The sequence below is a fragment of the Prosopis cineraria genome, unplaced genomic scaffold, assembly GCF_029017545.1.
Source record: "Prosopis cineraria cultivar Desert tree isolate PC_DT_omini unplaced genomic scaffold, ASM2901754v1 PC13, whole genome shotgun sequence".
In the NCBI taxonomy this organism is placed as follows: domain Eukaryota; kingdom Viridiplantae; phylum Streptophyta; class Magnoliopsida; order Fabales; family Fabaceae; genus Prosopis; species Prosopis cineraria.
Genome location: NW_026555344.1, coordinates 27,361,235 through 27,372,171, shown reverse-complemented (window position 1 = coordinate 27,372,171; position 10,937 = coordinate 27,361,235).

The window sequence follows — 10,937 nt, the reverse complement described above, 5'->3', positions numbered from 1 at the left end:
TTAACTAAAACGAAATTGATGGGGACTAGTGATGTTAACGATAACACTTGGATCAACTCTAATTATGATGGTGATTGATTTGGAATTATGTTAAAAATTTCATTTTTTTATTTATATATTTATTTATTTATATTCTAATAGGGTGCGCAGAAGAAAGGGAACCTGACCAAAATTGAAAGAAAGGATATCTTTAAAAATTTTGAAGCTCCGACGAGTAAGTGAATAGCATTCTATTTAATATTTTATCTTTATTTTAACAGCCTCTTCCTGAATTATTTTTCTTATGAACTATATTAATTATGAAAATTATAAGATATCAGTGAAAGACAAACGAGTTATGATATATGCATTCATTGATTCTTACAAAGATATTTCCAAGTTTGATGGAAGTAATCTTGTATGGTTGTTAAACTTTGAAATTTATTGGATACTCGATTAATACAAATTCATGATTTTGACAAACGTTGAGATTTGGCACAATTCATGCGAGTTTGATTTTGAAAATGACAATTTAAATTCTAAATAATCATTTCTCTCGCATGTTGAAACGGGATTTCTAAGAGAACTTCACACAGAACACTATTGCTAACGGCAGTTCCGTTAGCCCGTAGCGCGCTGTGGTTAAACACTAGCTAGTTTGTTCGTGAGTTTTATTCTCACGTTTGGTATTCGTAGGCTTCGTACCCGCGTTTGATTTTGTGGCCTAAGCCACGTTTGGTTACTTACCCTCGTGGGCTGTGTGTCCACGTTTGATTCGTAGCTCCGGCTGCGTTTGGTTATTTACCCTCGTGGACTGGTGTGTCCACGTTTGTTTTCGTGGTATAAGCTGCGTTTGATTATTTACCCTCGTGGACTGAGTGTTCACGTTTGTAACCTGTTCTGTTGAGTTCTCAAAATTTTAAATGTTGATTAATATATGTTTTCGAAATTTATCCGGTGTTAACTAGTAATTTGTATTACTTCGAGTTATATGAGAGCAAATGGTTTCTTTAAGCATGAGAACATAAATTGTTCTCTACTTATTCTTATTTTTCAAATATGATTATAATTTATATGCTTAAAATTTTGGTGGAATTACTTTCAATTATTTGACACCATTATTAGAGACTGTCAATTTAAATTTTAAGAATTTTATCATGGGAATGCTATTCACTGGAAAAATTATTTGGCTTCAGATTGGTTAGCTGACGTTGATTCTACCAGCGACCTCAAAAAGGGCAACTAGCTACAGTGGGTGGATATTTTGATTGGTATTATTGTCTTTATGTAAATATATAATTTGTATGTCCTTTTGATTTGAGAGAAAGAATAGATGCTCCACATAGGTTGTTGATAAAACTTATTTTTGGTCTGTATATTGGTTGATGGCTGGGAGGAGCTATGCTCCTGAATTATACTGTTATTGTAAAAAAAAAATTTTGTTGTAGAATTTTCGGGAGATCCTAATTACAGGGGAGGTTCTGCCGAAATTTCTACAAAAATGTTAACAGTTTCTTATGATAATGAATTTAAAGAAGCTGTTTAAATTCTCATATGGTTTAATTGAACTTTGCATTTCTTGAGGAATGAAATAAATATTCATTCTAAGGCTTACGGGAATGTGAAAGTAATTCACACCCGTGCCGGTCACCCTCTATTTTGGGGCGTGACAAAGGGGGTTGGTGGGGGGATGATAATAGACTATGCAAGAGTTGTAGAAGAAAACAATATAGGGAATGTTTCTTATCGTAAAAAAAACTTTGTTTGGGGGACATTATTTGTAAAGACAGCTTAAGAAATATGGATGTGCATCTATTTAGTTCATGTAGAGAGGGATATAAATGTGAAGGTGTTTTTAACAGTTGGTTGATGATGTGGAAGGATCCACGAAGTTTGAGGGGCAGGTAAGTAGTGCTCAGTGTTATGACAATTAAATTTGACTTCACTTTCTATTAAAATGAATCGATGAAACTTGAAAGGCCTTTGAATTATGGTGAATATAGTATGGTGTTGTTTTCTCCTTGACTAGTAAATATAGTGTGGTGTTTGAAATCTATGTGGCAAAATGAAAATACTTATCCAAATACGCAACCATATAAGAATAATGAAAATGCAAATTCATTCTTCTTTCAGCTCAGCTCTTGAGAAATGGTCTCTATGGTTCGCTTTCCCTTGTGACCACACTTTTTATGGTGAAGTTTTGTCGACTCTTCACTCTTGCTTTGCATTTGTAAAGAATTTAAAAGAATTTGAACAATTGAACTAAAGGTCGTGCCTGAAGAACAAGGGGGTTGGTGGGCGATGATAATGGACTGTGCAAGAATTATAGAAGAAAACAATATAAGGAATCTTTCTTATTGTAAAAAAACTTTGGTTGGAGGACATTATTTGTAATGACAGCTTGAGAAAGATGGATGTGTATCTATTTAGTTCATGCAGAGAGGGATATAAATGTGAAGGTATTTATAACAATTGGTTGATGACGTGGAAGGATTCATGATGTTTGAGGGGAGGTGAGTAGTGCTCAGAGTTTTGACAATCAAACCTGACTCTACTTTCTGTTAAAATGAATTGACAAAACTTAAAAGGCCTTTGAATTATGAGGAATTCAGTATAGTATTGTTTTCTTTTTGACCATTAAATATAGTATGGTGTTTGAAATGTATGTGGGAAAACAGAAATACCTGTCTAAATACGCAACCATATAATAATGATGAAAATGGAAATTCACTCTTATTTTAGCTATTCACTTGAGAAATGGTCTCTATGATTTGCTTCCCTTGTGACTCCACCTTTTTGTGGTGAAGTTTTGTCGACTCTTCACTCTTTCTTTCCATTTGTAAAAAATTTAAAAGAATTTAAACAATGAAACTAAAGGTCGTGTCTAAAGAAGAAGGGGGTTGGTGGGGGGATGATAATAGACTATGTAGGAGTTGTAGAAGAAAACAATAAGAAGAATGTTTCTTATCATAAAAAAATTTGCTTTTGCTTGTGACTACACTTTTTGTGGTGAAGTTTATTGACTCTTCACTCTTGCTTTGCATTTGTAAAAAATTTAACAGAATTTAAACAATTGAATAAAAGGTCGTGTTTGAAGAACAAGTAGGTTGGTTAGAGGGTGGTAATGGACGGTGTAAGAGTTGTAAAAGAAAACAATATAAGGAATTTTTCTTTCTGTAAAAAAGTTTTAGCTGAAGGACATTATATGTAAAGATAGCTTAAGAGAGATGGATGTGTATCTGTTTGGTTCATGCAAAGAGGGAAATAAATATAAAGGTAATTTATAATAATTGGTTGACTATGTGGAAGGATCCAGGAAGTTTGAGGGGCAGGTGAGCAGTGCTCAGAGTTTTGCCAATCAAATCTGACTTGACTTTCTATCAAAATGAATTGACGAAACTTGAAAGGCCTTTAAATTATGATGACTATAGTATGGTGTTGTTTTCTCGTTGACTAGTAAATATAGTGTGGTGTTTGAAATCTATGTGGGAAAATGAAAATACCTTTCTAAATATGCAACCATAAAAGAATGATGAAAATGGAAATTCACTCTTCTTTCAACTCAGCTATTAAGAAATGGTCTCTATGGTTTGCTTTCCCTTATGACTATACTTTCTGTGGTGAAGTTTTGTTGACTCTTCACTCTTGCTTTCGTGGGAATAAGAATGGCTATAGTTCAAGAAACTGTGATCTCTTTTTTCTTCTCTCACATGTGGGTAGACTTTATTTCGAAGAAGAAGCAAAGAAGTTCTTGTGTTTATTCTCCCCTGTTTTTCTCTTAAAATAGAGATTGTATAACATGGGACTTCTTTTATTCGCTCTTATAATTATGGAATAGATTGTCACTAGTATAGTACTGTTGATATACAACCTAAAATATTTAAATGTTAACTGGTTTGTATTTGATATTTTTGGCTTTTAAAGACTCCTAATGTATGTGCTATAGGTGTTATAGTTTGGCAACATCGGGAGGGATATTACAACATCCCCTTGTTGTGGCCTTGTAAAACTTTCTTGATCTATCCTAGCCAAAACTAGCATTAAAGCCATTGATAACTTCTTGGGAACACTTAATGTTGAGTTCTAGCTACCAAGTCCTTGTAATCACTCAAGTATTTATTAATATCAAAATTGTGACCTTTGATAAATGAATCATACTTTGTAAAGTGTCCAGCTACTACTGGTCTAAAATCAAAGAATTGATTATACCTTGATACATGTTCTTGACTGAGAAGCGTCCCTTCTTTCAATGGACCCTCAGAAATGTCACTTGGAGGCACATTGCTCCCATCGTTGAATAATTCTTGTCTAATTCCTACCAATTTATCTTCCTCAACAAATGGTTGCCTCTCTTAGATTGCCCTTATCGCTAGCTATTTTGCTTTTCTTGGAGCTATTCCCTTATTAATAGGTTGAGTTGAAGAGATTCTAGCCTCTTCTATCATGGCTTTTAAAAATTTCCTCTTCTTTGTCCCTTCATCATCTTTATTAATTTATCTCCTTTGTTCATGCCATTTCTAGAGGCAAAGAGTGTTTTAGGTTTGTGAGTTTACCAAGGATTTAAGTTAAGAAAAAATGCTTTCAAATGATGGGTAAATGAATTCGAACACTAGAATGGACTTAGAAACTTTAGAAAGAAGATTGAAAGTGAGAGAGAGCCATAATTGTCTCTTTTTGAACATTGTATTTTTGAGTGGAAAGAAGAATTAGGCTTGAGATGCAACACCCTAACTTTCCTAACTAAAAACTTAACCAAACACCATGATAATAAAAATAATTAAAATGATAAAAATAATTACCATAGCATAAAGGGTTACCCATGTTTGAACAACCTTGTTCAGGCTCCTTTTCCTTATTTACACGTCACGTGCTAGAATCTACACAAAATTGGCAAACCAAAGTCAATCTTACTATTGACAAAAGTGCCAATTACTACAATTAAGTACCTAATTGCTATCATTTCCCTTAATCATATTCATTCACAATTACTATAGCCAATTTTCACTCACATCCTGCATTAATTTCCTCACAATTAACTGTCTCTCACTACTTTGTCTCTAAATTAGGGCAAACCATGCTTATAGCTTCAAAGCTTTATCATTCCAACTCAAACTAGTCACAAAATGCTAGTTTAGCTCTGAATTCTATTACTATGGGGTAAGAAATCAACTCCCTAAAACTTATGAATTAAATTTCTCACTAGTTAAAACTAAGAGAAAACAGGGTAGAATTAAATATTAAGGCAATATGAGACTTACCCGATAAGTAACTGGTTGGAAACGTCGTCCTTACTCCCGAAAACCAAAGCTCTAGTTGATGTTCTTCACTCCCTTATGCTTGACTCTCTTTTCTTTGCTTCTTCTTTTGTTTCTATGTGCTGGACACACCCTTACTTATTAGAGTTCTACACCACATGCCGCGGCGCACCTATCATCTATTGCAGAGCATGGCATAGTAAGGGAAATCCTTACTATGCTCACATGCTTTGCTCTGGGACCTCACTCTTCTTCTCATATCTGTTCAAATAACAGTTTAAAGAGTCAATACAATACTTTACTACCTACAATACTAATCTTATTAAATTACTAGTTCATCCCATAATCAATCATTAATGCAGGATTAGAAATTTAAGATGTTACAAGGTACCTGCTAGCAAGTCTTCAAGTACAAATCAATTGTGTAAAAAAATCTAGAAAATTTTTCTAATTTACCTATTATAAGCTAAGGTTCTGATACATGGTGCATACAAAATATCTTCTATACCTCCATCATAAAAAGTGAAATCTTAGTCAAAGGTTTGATTCAGTATTATATAAATTATGATATTTGATAGGACTTATCACTTGCCTTTAAAATTAAACTAAAGCTAACCCTAATGCAATATAGGGTCAACCTAGGTCATCTCCTGAGGACTGATCTTAGTCTAATGAAAAGTTATCTAGTGGAATAAATCACCCAAAGTTGTAGGAATTTAGTTACCTAGTTATCTAAACTAATTTCCTAATGTGCAAGTAAATAAAATGCTAAATAAAGTGAGTGAAATGAACTTCCCTTTTCACAAGAGTGGAACCCTAAAGATTAGTTGATTTTAGACTCATTATCTTCTTATGATTAGGCTAGGTTTAGCTTCCCTTTCCTCTTGACTAAAGCTGTCATGACTTAAGAAAATTATCCAAAGCCAGTTACCCTAATTAGCTAACTTCCCTAGGTCTCAGATTAAAGTCCTTAGTTTAATTAACCAATTAGTGTAAAAATTAGCCAAGTGAATCCCTCAAAAATCTCCCTCAAATACCACAGCTAAGATAAGGAATCAAGTAACCACAAGATTATATCAAGCTACTCAACAACTCAAGCATTAACATAACAAGATTATGCAATATTAACACATGTCATTCACTAATTGAAAAACACAAGATTATGTGCCAAATAAAGAGTGGCCAAATTCAGTCATGACTATCCAAGGAAGAACTTAAATGAAACAACTCTCTCTTTACATCAACATCAAATTCAAATTAGAATTTACAAACTAAGATGATTAAACCCTAGATTAAGAAATTTAACCATATAGTAAAAAGAGAAGAGGATAGGAAACAAAAGAACTTAGCCAATTTAAAGCTCAAGACTCATCCTTCATCTTCATCTCTCTAGGATTCCACCAAAGAAATTAGCCGATCTTCATCATATTCAAGAACCCTTGTAATTGCTTGTGAAGGCCAAACCTCATAGCTCTTAAATGATGGAAATGAACTTCAATCCTTGTGAAAGTAGGAGGGTTAGGACGAAATTGAGGGGAGGAGAAGAATGGTGTGAGTTTTGTGGAGGTTTGGTGGATAAAAATGGAGGTTAGTTTGCTGGAAATGAAGAACAAAAGAGAGAAAATGAAGAACACTATGAACAAGTGAGAGAAAATGAAGGACATGAATGAAATAAGTGTTGGATCTCAAAATAGGGTAAATGGGATGTGCCTCCCTCATTTTCTCAGCTGATCATTCAATTAAAAAAATAAGAAAAGAAAATAAAAAGAAAATGGGAGCCTTGTCATACTTGCAAGGTGGCAACCTCCTATTGATTTATAGATGATTCTAATGTGCCTGTAATTTTCCATATATCATCCACATCATTTAATCTGATTTAATCTCCCAAAAATAGCATTAATCAAATGTTCAGCTATTATCATCAAGGAGTGTTAACTTCAATTGCCTAATTGATGCATAAGTCACATGCCACCTATATCACATAAATCACATAATTCAATTAAATAATATGTGACATAATAAAATTTAATTAATATCTAGAATTAAATTCATAATTAGAAGGGAGAATTTATTAAATTAAAAAATTTCTAGGCCATACAAAATTATCTAAAAATTTTTACACTAAGGCAACTAGGTCAAACTAAGACACTTAAGAAAGTGTTGACTTTTTATTTAATTACTCCTAAACTAAAATAAATTTTAAAAATATAATTTGACCACTCATCAACTGGACATAAAATGTACTTTGTCAATTTTTCTTGTACATTTTCTCAAAATTTTATTTTTTTGGACCAAAATGTCCCTAGTGCACTAAACCTAGAAGCTTAGGCAAAATTCCAAATCTAGTACAATGTGTGCACTATGAGGTGATTAAATATTAATAAAATGTCTTAATTGATAACCAAAAGTGTGTAACAAATTTGTGCTATCAATATTGCAAGAATATTATTTGATCATAAAACAACTTTTTTTAGCCTTATCTATTCAAACATATTTGGAAACCTTGATATTTATTTGCCAATTATTAGTTCCTCAAATGACATTCATGATTTCGTGCTTAGCTTGTCATCTTTTGGTTATTGAGAATCAACTCAATTGTGATTTTCCTTCCCATACAGTAGTGATTGGTTATTATTACCAATGACTTTTGATTTCAATAAAGTCTTTTTTTTACAAGCACCTACTTCTAGATTTACATTTTCAAGATGTTCCCTTTATGCCACAAGTACACTCCATTTTCACCCACCCCTAAGTACCCTGAGTGCAAACATTGGACCCTACTTAAATTATCTCCCAGGCACCATTATATAGAGTCTTCATTATAAATAGCTTCATCTCCATATTTCTAGCTAAACAAGTTATACCAAGTTAGAAGCTTCTGCATAATGACACGCTACTCACTTCTTAAAACTTGCATGATGATACTAATAGGTGGAGAATTTTGGTTAGAGTTTTAAGAAGGTGGAATGTCTTCCACAAAACAAATTCAACACAACTTTTTTGCATCACCATGATTTTGGTTGATGAAGAGGTAAGTCTATTTTTACAGGATGGTTAACTTATAGTTATTCAGCTTCACACATCAACAGCAATTGTGTTATAGTTTTGTTTATAATAAGCATTTTATGTCACATTGGGCAACAAAATACAAACAAGTGTCTTAAACAAGAGTCTCTATGAATCCTTCCATGAGACACTTATAGAAGGGAAAACATATTTCATGGCTAATTTTGTTGTATCTGCTAATGACAACTAATTCAGACCTACTACCCATCCTTTCAAGATAACGTTTTCACAGTAAACTTACATAAGGGAGGAAGTTGGTGATATCTTAACTCATAGTTACTCATTCATGGCTATTATAGATATTTGTAACTTCACAAAGAACAATGCTATTAATTATCTATTTGGTGAACCCACATTTAAATGAAGATATGAGTTCAAGTCCATTACAATTATTTTTGGTTGTTGCACACTGATACCTAAATTGTTTTTCCCCCAGATATAGTCGAATTTGTCAAATTCATGGGATCGCTTAAAGAATACAGGAGAGATAATAAAGCCAAGAATAAGTTACGGATGATCCTCACTGATAATCAGTTAGTGCTAATACCTTTACTAAATTAATGAAAGGTTTTAGCATCATCCTAGTTTAACTTATTATTTGTTTTTGAATTTCATGTAATAGGAAAAATGACATCAAATGTGTATTTTTTGATGAATGCTCATCTACAACATTCTCGAACTACCTTGAAAATAGGGAATCACCGGTTGCGGTTGTGATTATATGGGGAAAGTTGGTTTCTTTGAGGATGGTATTTTATCAATATCTATTTTTTATGGATTTAACAAAATATATGCTTGATATTTTTATTAATAAACTAATCTTATCTTTTAGGAATACTATAGATTTGTAGCACCTTAAATGCTACCCGAGTCTTCTTCAATCCATTAATAAAAGAGGTCAATGACTTAATTGAAAGGTTTATTAATCATTCTAAACTATTATATAGAATATGAATTAATGCTTTATGATTTTTAGTATAATAACTAATGAAAATATTATGTTAATGCTTTAGAGGGAGTGCTTGCCTAAAATCTCATTAAACTTTTTGGGAGATATAATGGGTTTGGATGATATTATTTGGTGAATTGAGTTTGGTATTGTGTAAAAAATTTTGATTATGAAAGTGGTGCCTAACAAGTTAAATTCTTTAGAGTTATGCAGTTATTGAGAAATTGTTGAACAATTTATTGTGAGATTTGAAAATAATGTATATTCGGTGTTTAGATAAAAAGTTTAGTAGGAGATTGCATTGTAATGGAGTATTGAGTTATGATTTTTGAGGAATTTTCATGTGTAAAGTCTTGATTTTAAATTTTCAAGTTATTATGTAGCTGAATCTTGGTAGTGAAATATTGGAAGTAAATTATTGAATTTACTGAAAGTTTATTGAATATTTTATATAAATTATAGGGTTCGGAAGAGCAGACATTTAATTGAAGTTGAGAGGTGAATTTTTAAATTTTGGGAAGTATTTCAAGTAAGTGGATAACGTCTCAATCAATTTATATATTTAAAAATTTCCTTTTATCAACTATTATTTTCAATAATTTACAGTCATTAATATATGCCACTCTAGCATTGATTAATGTTGTTGATTAAATTTCTTTAGCTCTTTATCATGATTTATACTTATAAGATTGGCAGAAATGCTTTTATAAATTCTAGTACTCTTTTATTCAATAAAGACAATCATGAAAATGGGTAAAAAAGTTTATGGAACGTTAGTTATGAATTTTCATATTTTAAAGGATTGATATTTTAAACAGTTCATGTAAGTTTGATATTCAGAAGAGAAAAGTTTATTTTGAAAGTGATGATTTTCTTGCATGTTTGAAAATGAATTTCAAGGGGACTTTATATAGAACACTGGTCGCTAACGGTAGTTTCGTTAGCCCTTGACGAGCCATGGTACACCTAGCTAGCAGGGTGTGTATAGGAGGTGCTAGTCCCGTGCGATAGCCAACGCACGTGAAACGGAGGGATGGTTACTCGTGAGCATCGTACTCACGTTTGTTTCATGGCTTCGGTTGTGTTTGGTTACATATCCTCATGGACTATTTGTCCACGTTTGTTTCGTGGCTTCAGCTGCGTTTGGTTACTTACTCTAGTAGACTATGTGTCCATGTTTGTCTTCATGCCAAGAGTCACGTTTGGTTATTTACCTTCATGGACTGTGTGTCCACATTTATTAATTGTTCTGATAAGTCCTTATTATATGAATTTGATTATTTGGTAATTTTACATCCCATTAGTTTTAAACAGTCAATTATTTATAATTATTGATTTTGTTTATTTTCTTCCTTGCAATCAAGTGATAATATTATTTAATATGAGATTTTAATGATTCAAGATTTTATTTAAAATTTTATAGAATTATTTTATTTCGAGGTTTATTAAATTTTTATAAAGATCATTGCCTCTTTAACTTACATAATTGTTTAATTTTTTTTATGTTCAATTATTTATTGTTAGGACGTTATTCACTAGAAATATTTTTGGTCCCAAATAGCATAGCTGATGATCTACCTCTTGTTGATCTTTGAGGGGCTCGTTGTTGAACTAAGGAGAAAATCTTTTGAGGGTACCTTCCTTTTGACGTAAATGTTTAACTATGTGCTATACTTTAAAATTTTGAT